We start from the raw sequence: 7,848 nt of genomic DNA, 5'->3' as shown, positions 1-7,848 counted from the left end.
GGACCGAATCGCACTTAAACTCGGTATTATATTCAACGGTACGGCATCGTGTTCAACTGTGCATAGATTTTCACTGAAAACGCTCGTATAGTTTAAAATAGTAACACTATATAGACAATGAATCTCAGCGTCCGCAGCTCATACAAAAAAATACCAAACAATAAGCGCCAAGGGACAGTTTCCGTTCGTCTTATATGGTTTGAATTATACACCGGTATACGATGACTTCTATAATTACGCGTCAACACATTCAAATTGTTCAGCTTTTTATACGACTTTTCTACGTTCAAACAATTTCGAAACATTACAAAACTAAACTATATCCGTTTAGAAGACTTTCGAGTTTCAATTATAGACTCTCTCAAATCTCAATTTATAGATATTATAACATGGATATCTGGACGTGTGCATATGCGTTTCCAAACACGGGAACTCGCACTTATTGCATCACGATGATCTAACAACAGTTAGTGATCTAGCTAGTATATACTATCTCATATAAAAACATATATACGACGCAATATCCCGAGTGCACAGACACATCATATACGAAAATAACCTCGAGAACAATATAAAGCAGTAGCTTCAGCGGTGTGCAGCATTATAACGATTCCCGAAATACGCACGACAAGTCTGCACTGTGCGCGTGTCACTCACACAACACACACACACACACACACATAGTCTTATATGTATTTAATATAAATAGCGGCGATAAATCACTGGTGGCGATGGACGGACGAGTATAATATATTATATTATGGCGTATACGCGGAGTATCATAATAATATCACGTATGTAATAGGTAGGTATAGAGAGACGTACAGGCGATGCGGTCCATGTACGCGCGCGCCATATATCGGCCGCGGTTTTACACGGCCCGTTTACCGCACGCCCGCGTTCGATGGACGATTGCACTCGCGTGTAAATACCGTCTCTGACGGGTTTAACGCCCCCACCGCGGTGTTGTCGTCGCACGAAGCTGCAGTAGTCCCCGACCGTGTGTGTACGATTGTATATGTCTGCAAAATAGATGTACGGATGACTTAATAAAGTGCCATAATCCGATAATCGGCAATGTTTATGTGTGTGTATGTAAGCGATCCACGATCACACTCATATAATGGATCTAAAATTCGGTACACGGATAATAGTGATAGCACGACTATATACGCAAGGAATGAGGATGAGCACCCCGAAACCGATTTTTAAATTTTGAATTTTAAAGAGAGGCTCACTGGGTTGCTGTGGCTCACGAAAAACGAATATTCTATTGTCCGTAAAGCGTTGCCATTTGCAGATTATACAAACAATAAAATAATCATTATGATTAATCAAATAAATTATCCAATTGGATATGATTTTAGACCTGCGTATATTTTATATCTACTTGATCGAAACAACGCAAACAAGTACGTATACCTATTGAAAATTTGTGTGGTTTCCCGAGTGTATTAAAGTATATACTATAGAGTATATAGGTATAATCATATGTGGGTGTAGTGTATATTATATATACTCAAGGAACGAATAACTACTGTTTTGTTTTAGTCGTTTAAGGGAAAGTGTTTAAAAGCTGCACACATGAAAGTTATTTACATAAATCGCACACAAAGCTGTTCGTGAACGTCACGAACCCGAACAATGATATAACACGTTTTTTTTTAATTTTACCATATCTACTTACATTTCAATAATACTTAGGTCACTTTCAAGAAACATTTCGATTACTTACATGTTTAAAAATATTTATAATAACAAACAATTTAGTATCAGCTTCTATTTTTAATAATATAAATTTAGTAAATTTACATGCAAGTATAAAAATGTATATATATATATATAATATATATGCATTTTTTAATAACATTTTAAAAATAACGTTATGCTTTTCCTTGGGGTTACTAATAATTAAAGTAGGTACCTATCCGCGTCTGGGTATATTTTATACTATATAACAATTTTTATCTATGTAAAAGGTTGTGGTTCAGTATTTAAATAATAAATAATAAAAAATATTTAACACAGTCGACGTATTAAAAATAAATAAAACTAAACAATATTTCATTCATAATTTTATCAATATCAAAATACTGCAACGTATTATAATAATTAACGTTTAAAAAATAAAATTATTTTAAAGTATAATATTATATTATTATTTTCAATAATTCAATTATTGTTATTTTTTTTCCTCTATTCATGTTAATTAATTGTCTCTATTTAACCAAAAACCAACCTACAGGTATGTTGTGTATTAATTCATACCTGTATGAAATGGCCGTCATGGCGCAAGATTAATGTTATATATTATTATAAATAAGTTCATCGCAGTTGGCCGTAATAATAAATAATAAAATAATAGCACACCAGAATGTATGTTTATCACTTTATACTCGTTTCGCTCACTAAGAATGTTTTGTATTCTTTTATTTATAATATGACACATTGACCGCAGAATATAAATGATATAATATAGTAGTGGTATCTACATCATATTATTCAAACATACATCGTAAATTATAATATTATGTTTGGGTATCTGCATCGCCGTTACTCTACCAATTGAGAACCATGTACGATATTTAAAATTGAGACTTATGTTATATTCAATATATAATAGTACAATATTATATTAGGTGTATTCAATTAATTGAAATTTGTACAACAGTGCAATGTATGAAGTACACTTCAATTATAATATATTTTACTTATTATAATTTTAAAGAGCGAATGTAAAAGATTTAAAGATTTTAATTTTAAAGATTTTATACTTCTATAGTCATTCGTATAATTTATAAATAAATAAAAATAGTTAAAAAAAAAGATTTCAAATTATCTGATGGTAACTGGTGAGCAAATAACTTAAAAATTAGGTGATAGAATATTTTTATTTTTATTTTTTTTTGCTTTTACTTTTACTTTTGAGTTACATACTGTAGTACTATGTCATTATTACACTACTATCAATACAAATTTCTTGATATACATGGAGTTTTCAATATGTTATAAGTCAAGGATGGCAAATCCATGGTACGTGTGCCCGAAGTGGCATAAAAAAAGATTTTGAGGTTCGTGAAAAATTAAAATATTTTTATAAACCAAATATTAACTAATAATTGGCATCAAGTATTAAACAAAAGAAAATTACATTAAATCACATTAAGAAAATAAATAATTAACAAAGTACTGTTATTATATTTCCCTAAACTAACTTATTGTATTATAGTAATACCTACATTAATTATACAATAAAATGACAATCATTTTTTTCTTATATTATTGAATATAATATTTTTCAGGCACTCTCGAAAAAAAAGGTAATTTTTGGCACGTAGCGTTCAAATAATTTGCCACCCCTGTTATAATTATTATGGTTGATAGTTGATCCAATGAAGTTGGGACATTTGTATTACTTATATATAATACTATTAGCTATTAGAGGTTATTTCATAGGAATACACAGATTATAAAAATATCAGTGGTAAGCATGATACATTTTTGTCTTAAGATTTATTTCTCTAAATTTTTTATAGATATATATATATATAGTTATGTTTTAAAAAATCACATTTTAAATGTGTCAATAAAAAACATCTTAAGGAAAAAATGTAGTCTTCAAATTGTTATCATTGTATATTATGTTATTAATAGATTTTATATCTACAAATTTCTCTTTGAGCTTTAGTAATGACTAATGTTGTATCTATAGACTATTATAATATTATAAAACTATAAAATTAGTTACTTTATTATTATTTTTAGTATAGTAACTGTGAACCGACTAACACTAACAACAACATCAAAGAGCTTGAAAATCGTTTTAAAGAAACATAAATGATACTTGCCACATTTTACATACGTACATTATATATTTGGCATTATCCATAAATATTAAATACCTAAATCACACATTTACCACAGATTTAAATTTATATAAATCAGTTATGTGAGCAGATTATGTGCTATAAAAATGATTAGAAACTAACATTCTTGAAAATAAATATAAAACCTATAAAAACAATTTCCGAATAAATCGAGACATTATGGTTAAATTAAAAGTTTCCCAAAATAATAATTGGGTTTCCTGAAAAAAAATGAAAAATGTTCAATTTAAATAACGCAGGAAAATAATTAAGAATTATGAATTATGATGCATACAGAATTAATACAAAATACATAAGTAGTCCCCTTCTGGAGAAAACATAAGATTATTAATATGTGTCTTATAGCAAGCTAAAACTTCTTAGCTACAAAAGTACAAACAAACAATTGTATTTATTTTTAATAAATATATTTTTCATTTGTGTTGAAACTTACTACTTAGCAATCTTGAAAAATAGAAGTTTACATCTACTAAAAGGGATAAAATAGGATAAATTTCACCTCCTAAATTATAATTTAGACTATTATGGGGAAGCTACGATTCAAATTTCAAATTTCTAGTACCACTAGAAAATAGAAATGAACCAAAAACTGCTAAGGAATAAAGTATTTTATGTTAGCATACAATTTTTAAAATTAAATTTAAAAAAACTATAAGTAGAATAAAATCCGTTTTATTTCTCAATAATCTATTTTATTATAAGGTAAGTTATAACAACAGTCAACACATGTAGGTAGTACTTGAAGCTTTCAAGTTCAACAAATAAAAATAACTTGCAGACATCTTGACTTTTCAAATTACAAATTTAAATATTAAATCTTATACGAACACAATATAACAAACATCTCGACAAATAATCGATTAACTATAAGTTATCGTGTTGATGTTGAATAAACCGACAACTGGAAACTGTATAGTGTATACCTACTGTAAATCACTTATAGTTAGAGAGATAAAATATAGGTAATTATCTTTTTGAAGATGGTTCATAAAACCACTAACTAGTCATTATAATTCTAAATTTAATTATTTTTAGAATAATAAAATTAATTTTGTATTAAAAATTAGAATATCGTTAAACGAATAAATATTGAATTAATTCTAAGCCAATTAAAATATATTGTACTTTTTAAGAGAAATTATTTGTATTATACGTCTTATGGTGGTAGTAAGACTAAGCATGTATACGCAGTAATTGTTTACTTATAATATCCATTCTAATAAATACTTTTTATTGTTGCATGTTATAAGAATGATATAAATATTTGAATTATCTTTAATTTATATTTTCTCCCTACAATGTTCAATTATATATATTATTTGAATACTAGTTATTATACTTTTATATTCAAAATTTTCAAGTTATAATATTTTCATTCCATATCAACTACAGAAATGTATGAACAGTTAAAGTGTAATACTGGAACGAACATTAGGCGAATATGACTACAAAACTTGTAGGTAATCATAGTAAATGGTATGGGAGTAAAATATTAATGTATATTACTTGACAGGAGGTTAACAGTTTAATCGTTTAATAAGTTGTAATTTTTCACTGCAAAATGATAATATGAAGAAAGTGTATAAATCTTTATATTTATATTTATATTATATATATTATATATATACGTGTATAATCTACGGATAATGGTCAATGAATACACCTATGTACATACATTAGGTATATAATTAATGAATCTTTTGTGATTTGTTAAGTAATAAATTATTAATTAACTATATTAACTTTAGTATTACACTAATTGGACTTTATACTTAATACAAATGTTGAATTCAGTAATATTCAAATTATAAATAGGTTCAGCCATCGACATGTGATAATTATTGTTGTGATAGCAACATCATAATGTTTAAATAATTAATTAATCATTTTAGATTAACCTTCTGAATTTTCATGAATAAATATTTACATTTATTATGGGTCAATATTTAGTTTTAAAAGCATAGTTACAGTATATGTAACTTATATATCTTTAAGCACCAATAATATTACAATAAGGATTTCCATTGGAAAATTAATACTTTTAAGTTCCAGAAATATCTGTAGAATCATTTCATTTTAATGAAAACAATTACAGAAATATTAATTTTGTAATATTTTAGATTTTAAGCGGAGCGATTAATATATTGATTTTACTGTAATGTATGTTTTTATTTCTTTTCCTGGCTTTCTATAAGTCATTATCTTTTAGGGCTTGGATTGTCAACTTTGGGAGTAGTTTTTGGTAAAAAATTGAATATATAGTTAGTACTATACGGGGTTAAAATAAAAAACTTCTAGTACATTACTAAATAATCAGAAAAGAAAAATGAGAATATTTATGTTAAACTAATCTTCAACATAATTGATTTCTTTAATTTATGATTGAAAAATGAATTACCCAAATTTGAAATTTTCACCAAATGTTTATATTATATTTTTTTCAACACATAGTATAATTTTCTAAATAGTTTGACTCATTTTGAGATATTGAAGATATTTAAGATTTAAAATTTCTGTTTAATTCTTTTTTTTCTAATGATAAGAAATTTGAAATATTTAACACAAGATTTCGCATAAGTTTTTTATATTTATATAAAAATTAAATAAATTCAGTAGTGTAAATATAAGTACAAATTTTTTTTATATGCCTTTAAAAATGTTTACAACATTTGTCAAATTCACGAACACTTATTGTAATCAACTAGAACTATTTTAGTAAACATTTAATAAAATCTTCATTTTTTATAACTTAAGTTTGAAAATTTAATATAATATAATGTTAGTAATTCAGACTAGAAAATACTGCAATTTTAAATAAATACAAAAAAAATTATTTTTTTATAGACATTTGTAGTTTAAATTTTCACGAAATTACGTATTTTAACGATGAATAACTGATGAATGTCTATTATTTTGTTATAATTCAAAAACATTATTCGTGAAACTTAGAACTTTTACGTATACTATGAATTTTACCGTACGTAATTTAATTTTAAAAATGGTAATTATATAAATTAATTGTATATTGTTAATTGTTATTATTATATATTTTTATTACGAACCTAATTACACTATTTTACGATGTTTACAGTAAGTAAGGCGTAGTATTAGTTCAAAAGTTAAGAATAACAATGGAATATGGTACAGTCCGACAGTGGAAGCTATTAAATTTATCCGGAACACGAATAATTGATACAATCGCGTTATTGAAACAAAATGTCTAGCCCTCTATATAGGAACAGTCCACGCGTATATAACATTGAAAATCAATCATATTATTGGAACAACACATTGGTTTTTTAAAACAATATGATTCAAGGTATACTAATATAATACAAGATAGAAAATTATACTTCTATACAACTGTATAATACTTAATTTCACTTGTCCAATCATTTTTTATTTATTTTTACTGTTCTCAATCGCAGGTACAGTACAGATGAACAAAGGCCTTGAGCAATATTATTTTTTATGAAAGCATATATGGTTATTAAGTTACTCGACGCAGAAAAACAGACATAGATAGATACATATCTTACATAACATATAAAATAATTAATTTTCTTTTCATAATAAATAAAACCAATCGTTTATTTGAACAATATCGGATAATTAACGCATTTCATCTTGATCCAAAAGTGTTCTTAATAAGCAGATTCTACTTTTTTAATAAATAATTAAATAATAAATACAATGCATTTAGAAAAAATTAAATCAACCTGCCGTAATACTAAAATAAAAATAAATAGTTATATAACAATTTTTTAAATATGTTTGTATTATCATCATACTTAGTGATATAAATTACGACTGTCTGCACTCAAAACAAATTTTCTCTTACAGTGCTATCTATCATTAAATTAAAACTGAATACATCCATTACACGTAACTACTCGACACCTACCGTACTGCAGTGTGCTACTCACTAATCTAACCTAAGTAACCTTTTTAAAAAAGTAAT

This window comes from Rhopalosiphum padi, chromosome 3, assembly GCF_020882245.1.
Source record: "Rhopalosiphum padi isolate XX-2018 chromosome 3, ASM2088224v1, whole genome shotgun sequence".
Taxonomy (NCBI): domain Eukaryota; kingdom Metazoa; phylum Arthropoda; class Insecta; order Hemiptera; family Aphididae; genus Rhopalosiphum; species Rhopalosiphum padi.
This window is presented reverse-complemented; position numbering follows the sequence as displayed.